The sequence below is a fragment of the Callithrix jacchus genome, chromosome 7, assembly GCF_049354715.1.
Source record: "Callithrix jacchus isolate 240 chromosome 7, calJac240_pri, whole genome shotgun sequence".
Lineage (NCBI taxonomy): Eukaryota > Metazoa > Chordata > Mammalia > Primates > Cebidae > Callithrix > Callithrix jacchus.
This window is the reverse complement of record NC_133508.1, coordinates 47,298,675-47,317,300: the sequence shown is the minus strand read 5'-3', so window position 1 is coordinate 47,317,300 and position 18,626 is coordinate 47,298,675. Positions and strand designations below refer to the sequence as shown.

At 48.6% G+C, this 18,626-nt stretch overlaps 1 long non-coding RNA gene across 1 annotated transcript; it reads right to left on the bottom strand.

Annotated features, from left to right (window-relative positions):
* Positions 1-720: 720 nt before the first annotated feature.
* LOC118155342 (uncharacterized) lies at positions 721-16,715 on the bottom strand. Its single transcript, XR_004745717.3, has 3 exons — positions 16,516-16,715; positions 8,718-8,813; positions 721-4,595 (listed from the first exon to the last, which is right to left on the bottom strand). It is a non-coding gene; the product is annotated as an uncharacterized LOC118155342 (long non-coding RNA).
* Between the last annotated feature and the right edge of the window lie 1,911 nt (positions 16,716-18,626).

Genomic DNA, 18,626 nt, shown 5'->3' with positions numbered 1-18,626 from the left:
GTAGAGACGGGGTTTGCCATGTCAGCCAGGCTGGTCTCAAACTCCTGACCTCAGGTGATCCACCTGCCTCAGCCTCCCAAAGTGCTGGGGTGACAGGCATGAGCCACTGCACCCAGCCCCTTCTGTTCTTCCTGTGGCTCTCCCATCACTGACCTATCTGCTGTTGTAAATCAGGGTCACTCTGTGCCTCAGTTTACTTATTACAACCAGAAGGATAATAATAGGCTCAGTATTGATAGGGTTGATATATATATTTGTTCTAGTTAAGCCACATATTTATTATATTGTAGGTTTAATTATAATACTAGTTATGTCACCCATGGAAGAGTCTGTCTTTTTTTTTTTTTTTTTCCGAGATGGAGTTTCGCTCTTGTTACCCAGGCTGGAGTGCAATGGTGCGATCTCGGCTCACCGCAACCTCTGCCTCCTGGGTTCAGGCAATTCTCCTGCCTCAGCCTCCTGAGTAGCTGGGATTACAGGCGTGCGCCACCATGTCCAGCTATTTTTTTGTATTTTTAGTAGAGACGAGGTTTCACCATGTTGACCAGGATGGTCTCGATCTCTTGATGTCGTGATCCACCCGCCTCGGCCTCCCAAAGTTCTGAGATTACAGGCTTGAGCCACCGTGCCCGGCCGAGTCTGTCTTCTTAAAAATATACGAAAATGGCTACATCCAGACAATGGAATATTATTCAGTGGAAATGAGCTATCAAGCTGTGAGAAAACATGCAAATGCATATTATTAAATGAAAGAAGCCACTCTGAAAAGCAACGTTCCATACGATTCCAACTATGTGACATTCTGGAAAATGCAAAGCTTTGGGGACCAGGGGATGGGGGAGGGAGGGGTTACCAGGTGGAGCACAGAGGATTCTCAGACACTGAAATTACTCTGTATGACACAGCAATGGCAGGTCCATGTCATGGTACATTTGTCAAAATGCACAGAACGCATGACACCAAGAGTCTGTAATGTAGGTGATGGACGTGGGCGATAATGATGTGTGAATATCGTTCCATCGACTGTAGGATGAAACAGGGGCAGGATGCTGAAGTGGGGGAGGTGGTGTGTATGTTGGGAAAGGGAGTCTATGGGACCTCCGTATTTTCTGCTCAAGTTTGCGGCAGACTTTATACTTAAAGTATAAAGTCTGTTTAAATAAATATGTATGTATGTAAGAATGAAAATTGGTGAACAGAGAGGCCTGGGTATATTTTTCTTAGAGGTCCAGCCCATTTGAGTACCAAGATCTGCCAGGAGATTCTTCCTCCACATCTGAAATGGCGTTGCGTCAGTCAGAGGGCACAGCAGCGACTGTTTCCAGTGAGACGCTTATTGAGGCCACCTCACCTTCCTCTGCTTACAGCCCTCTCCGGGCAGCTGCGGGGCCTGCCCACACTCATGTTGCAGGCAGAGAACATTGCCAGGTCAGCAGTATACACCGTCCCCTTAGACACAAGGAGTATTATTTAGTCTAGAAACTCTCAAAGGAAATATCCGCTTGCACGTGAAAAATCTCTGGAATTTCTCTGTTCCTCTCTGTCCAACGTCCTTGTATCTGCAAAACCTCCTTGAAAAGCTCCCGTGCATAAATGCTGCCTTGTTTGGGCCCGAATGCCTCAGGCCTGACCCCAGGGCACTTCTGTCCCAGCCAGTGTCATTCAGAGCGGTTCCTGCTCCTCCAAGACAGACTGTGCCTAGGGTGAAGGAAGGAGGAGGGGTAGGGGGAGAAGAAGGAGGTGGAGGAAAAAGGCGAAGAAGGGAGGAGAAGGAGGTGGGGGGAAGGGGCGAAGAAGGGAGAGGGAGGAGACGGAGGGAGAGGAAGCGGAGGACCCTCTGAAGGTCAGAAGTGAGATGTTTTACATTTTGTTTTTTGAGACTGTCTCACTGTGTCACCCAGGCTGGAGTGCAGTGGTGCAATCTCGGCTCACTGCAACCTCTGTCTCCTGGGTTCAAATGATTCTCATGCCTCAGCCTCCCGAGTAGCTGCGATTACAGGCATGTGTCACCACACCCGGCTAATTTTTATATTTTTAGTAGAGATGGGATTTCATCATGTTGGCCAGGCTGGTCTCTAACTCCGGGCCTCAGGTGGCCTGCCCATTTTGGCTTCCCAAAGTGCTGGGATTACAGGTGTGAGCTCCCACCCCTGGCCTGTTTTACAGTCTTAAGTTCCCAGCCCTTGACTGTTTTAGCCTTGTCACTTCTCAGTCTATAATTTGGCGATGAAGATGTGTTTGGACGTAGAGGACAACAGAAACTATGGGCTTGTTTCCTGACATCCCTGTCTTAGTCTCAGGCTCTTCTTTAAATTGCTTTGCTGTGCATTCCCCCATTTCCTCGTTTCTGGCCTTTCTTCATCCCATTCTAAATGCTCCTTCCTTTCTTGAGCCCCTCTCTCCCTAGAGACAACTGAGGGTGACAGATCTGGAATTTGACAGGATCTTGCTACGTTGCCCAGCTGGCCTCAAACTCCTGGGCTCAAGTGATCCTCCTGCCTCAGAATCTAGAGTAGCTGGGACTTACAGGCACCACCATCACGGCTGGCTCAGATCTGGAGTTTTTGATTAGGCATGCTGGGTTCCAGGGGAGCGTCCAAAGGCCTCACCCAAGCGGACTAGGAAGGTCCATGGCCTTAAGTACCTGTCTTTGCCTTCTCTTTACCATGAAGTCAGGGAAACCTGCTTTTCTGGGTCCCTGGCCGGTCCGTGCTCCTCACTCCCAGCATTGTTTCTCAGGCCGTCTTGTCTCTACCCGGCCCCAGTTTTAGAAGCAAAGACAAAAGCGCACTACCTCCCTGCTCCTTTTATAAATGGCTTTTGTAACTGTCCTTCTCTTCATGCCAGCAGGCTGAGATAAACTGGACTAACACAGAGAAGGAGAAAGGTGGGAAAAAAAATCCACGGGAAAGAGGGTCCCCTTTGGAAAGCAAGTGCTACTGAGGTGCCAGGTGCAAAGGTTGTAAATAGAAAGCTGCTCACACTGCCCTTACGACAGCCGGCATGCCCAGGTCCCAGCTCTTTTCAGAAGATGAACACCGAACTTCCAGATAATTCTGGGGCAGTCACATGAGTTCACCGTAGCAAATGTGACAGCTCGGTGGCCCATTCTGCTTGTACACCTCAAACTTCCAGTTCAGGAGTTTATCTTCCAAGTTACAGGCTAACCCTCTCACTTTCCAAGACATACACAATGACTTTTTCAAAATGTGGTCATACGTGGGAATTTTATGACATCACACCCTCAAAAATGTGAAGCTTTGGTCTTAAGTTACTCAATGGGGCAAATAATAAACCTCTTGATTGGCAGTTACTTTGCTTAAGGGTTTATTTGATTTGATTGTTTTTGAGACAGGGCCTTACTCTGTCGCCCAGGCTGGAGTGCAGTGGTGTGATCACGGCTCACTGCAGCCTTGACCTCCGAGACTCAAGCAATCCTCCCACCTCATTGTCCCAAGTAGCTAGGACTACAGGTGTGCACCACTATACTGGCTAATTAAAAAAAAATTTTTTTGTAGTGACAGAGTCTCACCATGTTGCCCAGGCTAGTCTCTAACTCCTGGGCTCAAGTGATCCTTCTGTCTTGGCCTTCCAAAGAGCAAGGATTACAGGCGTGAGCCCCTGCACCCGGCCAGGGTTCATTTCTGAAACTGACAGGCACATGCTCAGGAGACTGTGTTCATAATCAAGTATTCATAGAGGCCAAGGCTTGGCGCTGCAGTCTCTCCGATCTGGAAATATTTTCCCTTCCAACAGGAACAGAGAGGTTACTTTGGGGTCACTTGCTAGCTCACAAAAGACCTTTTCAAATGAGACGAAAGAAAAGAAGTTCCAATTTGTTGGGAGAACACTCGTGAGCCTCCGGCCTGGCTGTATCTCTGGGCAGGAAGGGTGGTGAGCCCCCATGGCGGGCGGGGTGAGCACCACGGGTTAGTTGGTGGAGGAGGTGCTGGAGGCCCCTGCTTCCTCCAGGTGTCCCTTACACAGACTTTCCAGTCAGGCTGTTGGCTCAGGCGCCGGCCCTTTCCCGTGGCGTGGGCATCAGCTCTCCAGCCCTCTCTGCAGAGCCGGTGCGATGGCTGCCTGCCTGCCTGTGGTTGCCTCGCTGACAACTCCGCCAGTTCAACAGCTCTGTTAATGATCAGGGGAGGGTGACAGCATTTCAGATGCATTTCCTCCTAGAAGCTCAGAGAAAGCTGGGAGCAATTGACCTCCGTGGAACAAACACCTGGGTTCCTAAGTCATGGAAGGCTCTGCCTTTCCTGGGAATGACCCCACTTTCCCATGTTTGTGAGGAGAGCTGATATATGAAGTCAGAGGGGCAGTGGGGTGGAGGGAGACAGCAAAGTGACACTGCATCTGCTCAGCTCCTCAAAGCTCTCGGAGGAATCAGAAGACACAACAGTTCCTTTGAGTTTAAAGAATTTTAGTTCTTCAGTCACTGGAGAAACATTTGCAGAAGCAGCCAGGACGAGTGCCTGGTGTGCAGTGGGCACTCAGTAAATGCTGCAGGGTGGACATGCCTGGCACTGTGCTGGCACCAGGCTGTGGCAGTGGGCGAGAGAGTCAAAAATCCTTGCCAGGCAGAGTTGGCACTGCAGAGGGGGAGGCAGATAAGGAACAAGTAACGTGCTATTTCAGATGGGGACAGAAGCTGGGGGAATAACGTGTGGAAGGACAGGCAAGCAAGCGCCTGGGGAGGGGGCAAGTGAGTCAAGACGAGAAGGAAGGGAGGCAGGGAGCTGTGGGAATGGCCTGGCGAGTGTTCCTGCTGGAGGGAAGGGCACGTGCCTAGATTCTGAGGTGGGTGTGTGTCTGGCATGGATGGGCATCGGCAGGGCGGCCATTGTAGCTGTGCCAAGTGGGTAGAGAGCATGGGTCATGAGGCCAGAGAGGGGGAAGGGAAGAACTTGGCTTAGCGCCTGCTACGGTTTGACTGTGCCCTCTAACATCCGTGTACTGGAAACCTGATCCCTAATATGGAGATGTTGGGAGGTAGGACCCTTCAGAGGTGTTTAATGGATGATGGATTAATGTCATTATCTCAGGAGTGGGTTCCTGATAAAGAAACAAGTTCAGCCTCCTTTTGTCTGTCTTCCTCTCCCACCCACTACTGCCTGTCCGTCTTCTGCCATGGGATGACGCGGTAAGGCGGCCCTTGCCAGATGCTGGCGCCTTGATCTTGGACTTCTCAGCCTTCAGAACTGTGAGAAATAAATTCCTGTTCATTATAAATTACCCGGTCCCACGCATTGTTAGAGCAGCACAAAACAGGCTAAGTTTGGGAAGTCAAAAACTTCCCGAAGAATATTGAAGGGAAAAATAATTTTAAAAGATTATAAAGTGAGGCTGGGTGCAGTGGCTCACACTGTGAGCCCAGCACTTTGGGAGGCCAAGGAGGGCAGACTGGACGAGCCCAGGAGTTTGAGACCAGCCTGGGCAACATGAAAAAACTTCGTCTCAACAAAAAAAAATACAAAAAATGTAGCTGAGGGTGGTGGTGTGCATCTGTAGTTACAGCTAACTTGGGATGCTGTGGTGGGAAGATCACCTGAGCCTGGGAGCTGGAGGCTGCAGAGAGCTGTGATCTCACCACTGCACTCCAGCCTGGGTGACAGAGTGAGACTCTGTCTCAAAAACAAACAAACAAACAAACAAACAAACAAACAAACAAACAAGCAAACATTCTAAGATGATATGACAATGACACTGTTGCTAAGACAGGCTACAGAATTGATGGCAAACAACCTGTGTTTGAGTCAGGACAGGAGCAGACAGGAGCATCTTAGGATGGTGGGTGGCTCACGCCTGTAATCTTAGCACTTTGGAAGCCTGAGGTGGGAGGATCACGAGGTCAGGAGTTTGAGACCAGCCTGGCCAACATGGTGAAACCCCATCTCTACTAAAAATACAAAAATTAGCTGGTCATGGTGGTGGGCACCTGTAGTCCCAGTTACTCAGAAGGCTGGGGTAGGAGAATCGCTAGAACCCGGGAGGCAGAGGTTGCAGTGAGCTGAGACCTCACCACTGCACTCCAGTCAGGGTGACAGACAGAGCGAGACTCCATCTCAAAAAAATAAAAAAAGAAGGAGCATCTTGGGGCTGAGACAGGTTGTGTGAGTTCCTGAGAAAAGCCTGTGAGAGAACTGATCTGTGACTGCAACTGTCCAGTGGGTCCCAGGGACCCTAGCATGTCAACCTTCAAGTGAGGAGAGGTGTTCTGAAATCTCCTATGCAGCTGGACTTAGGATGAGACAGTGAGTCTTCATCCTAGACTGACAACCCCTCCTTCTGGTGAGGCCACAGGGAGAGACAGCTGACCTCTTTATATCTGGGACTGTAGTCCTCTGCGATGTTTATTCTTGTGTTCACATCAGCTGTCTCACTGTTCTCCGGTTGGGGGACCAGAGCACGGGGCGTGGCCATCAAAGTCTGGTCGTCAACAGTGAGGAAGGGAAAGCTTCTTCTTGAATCTGCCTTTGCCTCCAATGCCTAAACAATCTCCTACTCCAGATTCTTTCTCACAGATTCTACTCCAGATTCTTTCTCTCCACAGCACTTTTCAGATTTTCTTGGGCAAAATCATCACAGCCTATGATGCCCACGATTATTTTGAGATCCAAGCCAAATCACCCTCACTTAGCCTCGTCCTGACTTACTGTGCTCAGGTGGGGAAATTGCTGCCAGAGCAGAGATAGTGGCTGCAGACTTTGACTGCACACTTTCTTGCTGCTGCTACCCTATGGCAACAGCTCAGGACTTGGACAAACAGGTCAGTGACACTCCAGCCCTTTGCTGCTCTGAGACACTGGGAGCTGGGCCCCTGGCACTGTTGTGGGGTGCTGCCCTTCCCTTCTGCCCTGAGCCTCCCCAGGAACCTCGTGAACTCAGAGATGGTCACCCCATGAATGTGTGTTCTTCCTATGAGGGTTCTGAGCACCTGTGACTTGTTTTTGTTTTCATCAGTGTGGGAAGCTCCTGAAAGGACACTCTGGCCTGTGGGACATCATTACCTTTGGAGGTGGCTTCCATGGCACTCTGAGTCACTCTCACACCACACATGTGGAGCCATCCTGGGATAAATAATTCTTAAAACTCTGTTTCCTGGCAGCATGAAGCTTGTGGTGTGAGGGGGTGTCCAGGAGCGAGGTGCTACAATACCAAGGTAGCAGTCTGAGGGATGAACCGCTGTGCCAGGCGAAGCTTGGATGTGACATCGTGTCCAGGCTGCAGCCCGTGTTGGGTCTGCTTCTACAGAGAGAGGAGCCGGGCCCCAGAAAATGCTAGGGAGAGTGGCTGACCTGGGGGAGCTGGGAGAAGGTTGCCCTGGAAGTCGTGACAAATGCTGGTCAGATTCTAGTGGGAATGCTGTCTGCTGACTCCTTTGCCGAAACCCCAGCTGTGCTGGGAACTGACCTCATTCATGAAGTAAACACTGAATCAGATACCAGCAGGCCTAACCCTGGCTGAGTGGAAATAACATGGACGTTTCCACAATTACGAAGCTGCCAGTTGGAGTTGGCAAGAGAATCTCCAAATATGTCAATCGGAATGAGTTCATTACCTCCTCTTGCCAACTTAATCAGAAGCCAATTGCCTTGTTGCGGTTGAAATTATTTGTATGAAAATGCTTTACTTACATTTTAGCTTTTATATTCCAAATAATGTACTGGAAAGCAGCGTAGTCTAGCAACTGGAAGACAATATTGGGAATCCGTCGATTGGCGCCCAGTCCTGGCTACATCTGCAGCTCACTGTGCCAGCAGTAACCGCACTCAGCCTTGTAATCCTGTTACTGGGAGGCAGGGGCTGGGCAGCCAGGTCCTGTCTCATGACACAATCTTACTGAGAATCTGGAGGCCTGGTGTTTGTGTGTTCTGCCTCGTGGCCACAGACACTCACTGCAGGTTCACACGGTCCACTTGGGATTACTCAGAGGCTGTGCACCCCAGTTACAGGTTCTTCAGGCTCTGGGCTTCCCTTCCCTCCTCACTCTCTCCTTTGCACATGGTTCTTTCAGGAGATGAAAAAGCTGTTTGTTACACCTTAGTAGTTGAGACCACTGTCTGCAATGCAGCTTCACAGTTTGGGGGAGAAATCATTTCCAGTTATTCCTTTCTTATCCTCATTTATTTATAGAAGCAGCAGAACATTACCATTCAGAGCCTGAACCATGGAGTCAGACTGCCTGAGTTCAAACCCCAGCTCTGCCCTTTGTAAGAGAGGTGCCCTGTCTACAGCCACACTGCCCTGAGTGCCCCGGGCCTTGTCTGATCCTGGGTGATCTGAAGGGGGTTACTTAGTCTCTCTCCTGTGCCTCCATCTCCTCACCTATAAAAGATGGAGTGAAGCACTGAGAACATGATGAGGGCTCATAAGGATTGGCCAGCCTTTGTATTAGCCTATTTGTGCTCTAACAAAATACCACAGACTGGGTCATTTATAAACACAAGAAGTTCATTTCTCAGAGCTCTGGGCCAGTCCAAGCTCAAAGTGCCAGCATTTGGTGTCTGGTGACTTTGAGCTTGGACTGGCCTTCTTGCTGTGTCCTCAGGTGGCAGAAAGTGGGAGGGCGAGGGGACTGAACTCGCTCCCTCAGGCTTTTATAAAAGCCCCACCTCTCAATACCATCGCCATGGGGCTCAGCTTCAACCTGAGTCATGGAGTGGATACCAACATTCAAATTACAGTAGCCTTGGCTGGGTGGTGGCTCATACCTGTAATCCTAGTACTTTAGGAGGCCGAGGTGGGTAGATCTTCTGAGGTCAAGAGTTGGAGACAAGCCTGGCCAACATGGCAAAACACCATCTCTGCTAAAAATACAAAAATTAGCATGGTGGCATGTACCTGTAATCCCAGCTACTCAGGAGGCTGAGGCAGGAGAATCACTTGAACCCAGGAGTCAGAGGTTGCGGTGAGCCGAGATCACGTCACTGCACTCCAGCCTGGGCGACAGAGCGAGATTCCATCTCAAAAACAAAAACAAAAATTAGCTAGGCATGGTGGCATGTGACTGTAATCACAGCTACTTGGGAGGCTGAGGCAGAAGAATTGTTTGAACCTAGGAGGCGAGGTTGCAGTGAGCCAAGATGGCACTGCTGCACTTCAGCCTGGGAGACAGAGCTAGAGTCCATCTCAAAAAACAACCAACCAACCAACCAACCAAATAAACCATGGCAGCTTTTATTATCATTTACTTTTACACACACACACACATATATATATATACACACACACACATACACATTTTTTTTTTGAGACAGGATCTTGCTCTGTTGCCCAGGCTGAAATGCAGTGATGTGAACATGGCTCACTGCAGCCCTGACCTCCCAGGCTCAAGCAATCCTCCTGCCTCAGCCTCCCATGTAGTTGGGACCACAGGAGCATGCCAGCATGTCCAGCTAATTTTTAAATTTTATGTAGAGACAGGATCTTGCCATATTGCCCAAGCTGGTCTCAAACTCCTGGGCTCAAGCAACCCTCCTGCCCCAGCCTCCCAGAGTGCTGGGATTACAGGTGTGAGCCACTGTGCCGGGACTATTATCATGATTACTATTATTATTAGTCTGGATAAACAAGAACAGACGGTACGGAATAGCCACTTGTACATTGTGTACTGAGAAATTTACAAGGTTTACACCTTATTGTAAATCAATAACTACATTCCAGGCAGGGTGGTAAGAAGCCACGTCACCAGAGTTATGACAGACTCCCTGTGTCACTTAAATCAGTTACCTAATTTCTCTTAGTCTTTTATCTGTTACATGGGGTTAATATTTACCGCTCCTTCCTTAAAGTCTTGTCTGATTTTGATGTTGAAGTAACTCAAAGAAACACGACATCACGTGCTATCATTTCACTTGGAGATGATACTGCTGATGTGTATTTTCTTTATGAAGCTCAGGGCTGGAGAGAATGACGCATAACCAGAGGTCCCTCTGGCAGGGCCATGGACGCTGTTTCTTCAGCTCCTGACTTGAGCAGCTGCCATGTGTCAGTCTCATGAAGCCCTTTTTTCCCCAAACTAAGCATTTTCCCTGTTTCCTTTCAATGCTGCCATAGCTATGAATGAACTCTGGCCCTCTGTCCATGCCTGGAGGGGAGGTGGCCTTCCCACCTTGCTCCTTCCTGATATGAAAGAAAACGGAACCAGGGCAACAGAACCAACAAGCCCTGGCAGGGAGTGCTGAGCGCTTTCGACATCTCAGGGTGCTTTGAGGAATCGCGGGGAACTGAGGAGGCCAGAACCATAAACAGACAACCACAGCAGCCTTGATTATCATTATTACTATTGTGTATATATATATATATATATATATATATATATATATATATATATATATATTTTTTTTTTTTGAGATGGAGCCTCACTCTGTCACCAGGCTGGACTGCAGTGGCACGATCTCGGCTCACTGCAACCTCCACCTCCCAGGTTCAAGTGATTCTCTTGCCTCAGCCTCCTGAGTTGCTGGGACTAAAGGCACACACCACCATGCCCAGCTATTTTTTGCATTTTTAGTAGAGATGGGGTTTCACCATGAGGGCCAGGAGGGTCTTCATCTCTTGACCCTGTGATCTCCCCACCCCAGCCTCCCAAAGTGCTAGGATTACAGGCGTGAGCCACTGCACCTGGCCAAAACCCTATTTTTTTTTTTTTTTTTAATGTGTGAATTGGATAAACTGAAGGCTGTTGAGCTTCAGGAATTCTGGGGCAAAAAATCAAACAGATGGTTGACCAGCACATAGGAAGGGCGGTACCAGAGGTCAATGTCCATGACAGAGGGCTTCGTGTTTGTCCTACTAAATCAGAAAATGGGGTGAACACTTCGTGATAGTGCCATGACTTTTGACAACAATTTGACCGTTTCTCATGACATTCTTTTTTTTTTTTAATTCGGTAGGTGAGTTATTACACACTCCTTAGCGGATTCCGACTTCCATGGCCACCGTCCTGCTTCTCATGAAAGTCTTATGGACAGAATAGTGAGAAAAAGGCTGCTGGAGCTCAAAAGTACAGCTCAGTGAAAGACGACAGCACTTGCTCAGGGCCAAGTAGCTAATCAGGGCCAGGGGTGGAGTCTATGTCCCAGGTGAAGGTTCCTAAGATGGCTGTGACTCCCAGGCATGGTGAGGTTGAACTGTAACAGCGATGGGACAGTGTCGCCCCAAGGCATTCTCCAGCGGAATGCCGAGCAGTTCTGTCCTTAGTTCTCCACTCATTAACACTCTGTCAACAACTTGGATAAGTCCAAAGATAACTGCTTATCAACTGTGCAAATAACATGAGACTGGGAAGGAAGGCCAACCCGCTGGGACTGCAGAGTCAGGGTCCAAAATTATCTCAACAGGAAGGAATGATTGGTTGAATCCAACAAGATAAAATTTAACTGGAAAACATGTTAGATTTTGCCTTGAATTCCAAAACTCAACTGCAAAAGTATAGGATGTGGTTGGAAAACATGTCCAATCTCACCCATAATCAAAGAAATGCAAATTAAAGCAATCATGAGATAACCATTTCCCCTTATCAGATTGGCAATGATTAAAAGAATGAAAATTCCCCATGTTGGTGGGTAGGGTGTGGGGGAAACAGGCTCTCTTGTAAATTGCTGGCGGGTGTACAAGCAAAAGCCACTCCTTTGGAAGAAATATATAGCACAAACTATAAAATGCACCATTTGTCCCAGAAGTTTCATTTATAGAAATGTATCCAAAGGCAAATATGAAAAGATTTATGTACAAGAATATTCATAAAAGCATCATTAAGAAAAGTAAGAAAACACCTTTTTGGCGGGGCAGGGGGAGGTGTTCAGTTTGTGAACAGAAGACTTGGAGGTCTCAAGGGTAGCCCAGAGCCCAGGGTCATTGCCAAATATTTAATGCCATAAAGAGGAGGCACTGGGTTTGTGTAGCTCCTGAAGGCCAGACCAGGACTTAACAAGAGATGGATTTGGCCTCATGTTACAAAGCAGATTCTAACAATTAATTCTGTCCAAAATTAGGATAGGCTGTCTGCTGCATTCCCAATCACTGGCAGATGGCCCTGTCAAGGGTGTGGAGGAGGACAGTCAGAGTTCTTTAGCCATTGGGATAAAATGCTTGTCTTGGTTCCTTCCAAGACAAAGAGCAGTCATTGTTGCATTAAACCATCAGAAGGCACTGTCATAAGCTGGGTGTGGTGACATGTGCCTGTAGTCCCAGCTATGGGCTGAGGTGGGGGAATCACTTGAGCCTAGGAGTTTGAGGCTGCAGTGAGCTATAACTGCTCCTGTGAATAGCCACTGCACCCAGCCTGGGTGACAGACCACAGCTCTTGGGGAAAAAAAAAAAAAAGAAGCCAGGCACATTGGCTCATTCCTATAATCCCAGTACTTTGGGAGGCCAAGGCAGGATTGCTTGAGCCCAGGAGGTCGAGACCAGCCAGGGCAACATAGTGAGACCACATCTCTACAAGAAATAAAAAATTCAGCCAGGGGTGGTGGTGCATATGAGTAGTCCCAGCTACTAGGGAGGCTGAGGTGGGAGGATCACTTGAGCCCAGGAGGCCCAGGCTGCAGTGAGCTGCAGCTGCACCACTGCACTCCAGCCTGGGTGATGGAGCAAGACTCTGTCTCAAAAGAAAAAAGAAACGGTAGAGTCACCAGTCAAGTTGAAGGGAGCTGGGAGCTCACATCAGGTTCCACTTCTGGACACTGAGTTCCAGGAATGAAATGAGGAAGCTTCCCACTGCCCAGCAGTACTCTCACCGAGAGCCTGTAGGAGGTGACCTCACATCCCTCACCCATACTCTGAATCTTTTAGGAGTAGCTCTGTGCATCAGCACCCTGACAGTAGACTTAAGGAGTGCTTTCAGCTGAATCTGAAGAAAGGAAAGAAAAGATGAATGCTCCTTCTCTCAGATCGTTTCCACTGTCTTTGGGCTTCTGGAAGGTGACACATGGGGTCAGTGCCTCCCTGCTCCAGCATCCTTCCTCTTTTGCATGAGTCTCAGCTAAAACCTTCTGGGACAATGAGCAATCACATCTGTTCAAACCACCTTTATCCAGCGCCACCAAATACAGACTCTTTGGTACTTTTGGATGCTTATTCTAGTGTTCTCCTTATCACTTATTAAGTCCTTCCTGGCCTCTTTTCCATTCAATCCTCCCATCAACCATGCCAGGTGGCCATTATGAAAAGTATTAACCAGTAACCCTTTACAGTCCTTACTAGGAGACACCATGCACTGTGTCACAGAGTCCTCACCATGACACTAGCTCTGGAGCTAAGGGGAGCCTCTCTCCAACCCATCTGTGGCCAGAGTAATCTTGCCATTAGAGCAGGGGTCCCAAACCCCAGGGACACAGGCCGGTAGCAGTCCATAGCCTGTTAGAAACTGGGCCACACAGCAGGAGGTGAGTGTTATCACCTGAGCTCTGCCTCATGTCAGATCAGCAATAGCATTAGATTCTCCTAGGAGCATGAATTCTATTGTGAACTGTGCATACCAGGGATCTAGGTTGCGCACTCCTTATGAGAATCTAATGCCTGATGATCTGAGGTGGACCAGTTTCATTCTGAAACCAACCTCCCGGGCCCTGGTCCATGGAAGAACTGTCTTCTATGAACCCGGTTCCTGGTGCCAAAAAGGTCAGGGACCGCTGCATTACATGACTGTTACCACATCACTCCCAACAACAGTTCTGGGTGGCTTCCAAGATCTTACATGGGTGGCTCCTCACCCTCAACTCCCAGTGTAACTCCCACCAAGATCCCTCACTCTGCGCTCAAGCCACATGGGCCTTCTACTGCCTCTAACTTAACACAGTGCTTCCAGCCACAGGATTTCAATACCTCTGCTTCTCTTCCTGAAAGGTTCCTCTGGTTCCATGGCTCCTTTCTATGCATCTTTTGGATTTTAAACGTTATGGGCTGAACCCTAGCCCCCAGCACTTCAGAAAGTGTCTGTATTTGGCCTTTAACAAGGTAATTACATTCAAATGAGGTCATTGGAGTGAGCTCTAATCCAGTCTGACTAATGTCCTTATAAGAGCTTAGAACACTGGGCTGGGTGCTGTGGCTCATGCCTGTAATCCCAGCACTTTCCGAGGCTCAGGCAGGTGGATCGCCTAAGGTCAGGAGTTCGAGACCAGCCTGGCCAACATGGTGAAAACCCGTCTCTACTAAAAATACAAAAATTAGCCAGGTTTGGTGGTGGACGCCTATAATTCCAGCTACTTGGGAGGCTGAGGCAGGAGAATCACTTAAACATGGGAGGTGGAGGTTACAGTGAGCTGAGATCCCACCACTGCACTCTAGCCTGGGCAACACAGTCAGACTCCATCACCAAAAAGAAAAAAAGAGATTAGGAGGTGAGCATTATCACCTGAGCTCCACCTCCTGTCATATCGGCAAAAAGCATTAGATTAGATTCTCCTAGGAGCACAAACCCTACCGTGAATTGTGCATACCAGGGATCTAGGTTGTATACTCCTTATGAGATTAATGCCTGATGATCTGAGGTAGACCAGTTTCATCCTGAAACCAACCTCCCTGGCTCCGGTCTGTGGAAGAACTGAACCTGATCCCTGGTGCTTTTAGTAGAGATGGGGTTTCACCACATTGGCCAGGGTGGTCTTGAACTCCTGACCTAAGGTGATCCACCTGCCTCAACTTCCCAAAGAATTCAGCACTTTGAGAGGCCAAACTGGGTGAACCACCTGAGACCAGGAGTTCAAGACCAGCCTGGCCAACATAGCAAAACCCCATCTCTACTAAAAATACAAAAATTAGCTGGGTGTGGTGGTGCATGCCTGTAGTCCCAGCTACTTGGGAGGCTGAGGTAGGAGAATCACTTGAATCCAGGAGGTAGAGGTTGCAGTGAGCAGAAATCATGCCACTGCACTCCAGCTTGGGCCGCAGAGCAAGACTCTGTCTCAAAAAAAAAGAAAGAAAGAAAAAAAGAATCAGCTAAATGGTAAAGACAGCCTGGAACCCAAGCCTCTAAAGCTCTGGCTCCTAACCATGCCTTAACCCTAGGATTCTGCAATGCACCCATTCTACCCACAGACCTTTACTGAGCACCTAACATGTGCCATGCATTCTGTCTCAGAATTGGGGATGGAGCAATGATGAAACAAATTTCTGTCTTCATGTGGAGAGGGACATCAAATGAGATGAAGAACTCAATTCAATGGTTTATTAGAAGGTGATAAACTAAATGCAATGGAGCAAAAGGGAAGGGAATGGGAATGTGGGAATGCAGGCTTGCCAGAGTCTGATTTGCAATTTCAAACCAGGAGGCTGATGAAGGCCTTTGTCAGTGGGGAACATCTGAGCCAAGTCTTAGAGGAAGTAAGGGAGGGAGTCCTGGGGATAAATGAGGACACGTTCCATGCAGAGGTAAAGGCAACTTCAGAGTCCCAGAGGTAGAAGCAAGCTTGGCAAAATGGCTAATGTGGCTGGTGTTAAGTGAGCAAGGGAGACAAGAATGGAGAGCTCTAGAATAGAGGCCTGGTGGTGTGGGACAGTTCTAGCCCTGGTAAAGCTTTGGCTTTTACTCTGATACAGGAGGACTGGTAGTTTTTGCACAGAGGAGCCACATGATATAACTTTTAACAGAATTACCGAGGTTGTTATGTAAACATAAACTTAACGGAGTAGGGGTGGAAGAAGGGGAACCAGTTGGGCAATTACAGTAATCCAGGTGAGAGATGGGGGCTTGCTTGAAGATGGTGTCAGTGGAGACTGGATTCTGGCGAAAAAAGAAAAGCCAATAGGATCTGCTGACAGATTTGACATGGGATGAAGAACTCAAAGTTTACAGCCTGAGAAGCCAGAAGGATTTTTCTGAGATGAGGATGAGTGCTAGGCTGGAGCTATACAGATGGGAGTCATCAGCACACAGATAGTCTTTAAAGCCATGAAATCATCAAGAGATTAAGTGAAAAGAAAGAGAAGTCGAAGGAACCAGTGCTGGGGGCACTGCTACATTTAGAGGTAAGAAAAAGAGGAGAGGCTAGCAAAAGAAACAGAAGAGGAGGGGCAGGGATGGAGGGAAAAACAAGTGTGTGTACTCCCAAAAGCCAAGTGAAGAAAATTTTGCGCAGGAGAGGGTGATAAACCGTATCAAAAATCGCTGACAGAGCAGGTGAGATGAGGACTGGGGAGAGACTGAGTTTGCCTGGAGGGAGTTCAACACTGAGTGGGAGGAGAGGGCTGGACAAAGAATATACACACTCTTCCAGGCAGTTACGATATTCAGAAAGCGAGGGGATGAGGTGGGAGCTGAAGCCACGAAAGGGTTCTCAGGAAGGTGGAAATCACATGTTTATATGCCGATGGGAAAGATCCCTTCGAGAAGAAATTAAGGCTCAAAAGGTCAGGTTATCATGACACTAGTCTGGTCCAAACTCTTTCCCACCACTAAGCTACTGAAGTGATATATTTAAGTCTTCCCAGGCCTCCTGCTTTACATGAAATCCGATTAGGGCAGTTTGCATTTTTACTTTAATGGAGCCGTTTGATATTTAGTACCTTCGGTCAAGTCGCCCCTCAAATTGGTTTTTGGGCTCTGCGTTTCGACAGGACCTCCTGCGCGCTTTCGAAACGTCATCCTTGTCACCTGACCGGTTCTCCTCCTATCCCACCTCGGTGGCGGGACTCGGCGCATCGTCTCTACAGCAACGCCTTAGCTAGATGGTGCTCGGGGTTTCGGGACTGCGTGTGGCGCTCTCAGATGACGTCACACACACGCGGCGCTTGTGTGACGTAAGCCCTGCTCAGTCAGAAGGCTCCGCACAGGTCGGCAGGTATGAAAAGGAGCACGACCTTGCACACTGCGCATGCACCAACTTGGGTGGCCCTGGCTGCTGCCGGGAGTTGAGTTTGAGGTCTGCTCCCTCTGGCTGTTGTGCCTTTAACCTGAACCAGAGAAATCCTCCGCGGTGCTGCAGTTTCCGGCTGGCTTTCTCGAAGCCACCTTGCGGGCAGATATCCGAGAATCACAGTTCATTCTCATCTTGCCCATCTCTTATCTCTGCTGGCAAGTTCGTCGTTGCATCCCTGTCTGAAAGTGCTTGTCGAACTCCCAGTTTGCTGTTGTCCGCAAGCTTCCCCCAGCGGGTCATCTCCCTTCGAAACCCAATCTTGTGTCCTGGAACAATTGCACAGGTGTGTGTAAGGGCAACCGGGCTACAGCTGAAGACCTGAGAATTTCTGCTGTGAACTAAGTACTTGAACTTTTACGTGCTAGGACCCGTTACTTCTGTTGACTGCTTGTGGTTTTTTCTGTCTTCTTTCACATTTTTTTTTTTTTTGAGACAGAGTTTCACTCTTGTTACCCAGGCTGGAGTGCAATGGCGCGATCTCGGCTCACCGCAACCTCCGCCTCCTGGGTTCAGGCAATTCTCCTGCCTCAGCCTCCCGAGTAGCTGGGATTACAGGCACGCGCCACCATGCACAGCTCATTTTTTTGTATTTTTAGTAGAGACGGGGTTTCACCATGTTGACCAGGATGGTCTCGATTTCTTGACCTCGTGATCCACCCGCCTCGGCCTCCCAAAGTGCCGGGATTACAGGCTTGAGCCACCGCGCCTGGCCTTCTTTCACATTTTTAGTCAGGATCCAAACAGTTGGCCTTGCTAAGTAAATGACCTGCAGAAAAATGACGTATCTGCTGGATGCGGTGGCTCACATCTGCAATCCCAGCACTTTGGGAGGCCGAGTTGGGAGGATCACTTGAGGCCAGGAGTTCGAGGCCAGCCTAGTCAACATGGTGAAACCCCTGTCTCTACGAAAAATACAAAAATTAGTCGGGTGTGGTGGTGCACGCCTGAAATCTCAGCTACTCTGGAGGCTGAGGCGGGGGAATAACTTGAATCCTGGAGGTGGAGGTTCCTGTGAGCTGAGTTAGCACCTCTGCACTCTGGCCTGGGTGACAGAGTCTGGCTCAAAAGAAACAAAAACAACAACAACAAAGAAAAATAAAGTCTCACTCTTCTAAGACTTAGAATTCCTTTACGTATTCATTCGCTGACATTGATTAAGCACCCATTCTTTCCTGGATACCGTGCTGAGCCTGAGGGCTACAGTGAGTATGACATCTGTCTCTGCCATCATAGCTCAATTAGGTGATTAATTCAAGAAACACTGAATTCCAGCTGTTTGCTAGGTACAGTTCAGATTATGAATGCACATTTAAAGAACGAAGTGTGATCTAAGGTCTAGCATGAGGCCGGGCTTTGGTTTGAATTGAACCTGCCCCTGCTTCTTATGTGCTGTATACACTGGGGTGACTTCAGCATCTGTGTGCACATCCATTTCATGATTCATAAAAATGGGCATAATAGTGCCTACTTCCTGAGGGTACCATGAGAGCTAAACCTCATGCTATGGTTTGGGGAGCCTTTTGTTTCTACTTCCGTATGTTTCTTCCCTTCAGAAAAATGAAAAACCCTGTTTTCTCCTTACACAGAGAACACCACCACTAATGGGAAAGCTACCCCCAGTCAGCATATGGCCCCAGCAGTCATCCATTGATGCTCCTTGAATTGTTTGAAAGCCAGCTTTTTTTCTGGGTGTGGTGGCTCATGCCTGTAATCCCAGCACTTTGGGAGGCCAAGGCGGGTGGATCATGAAGTCAAGAG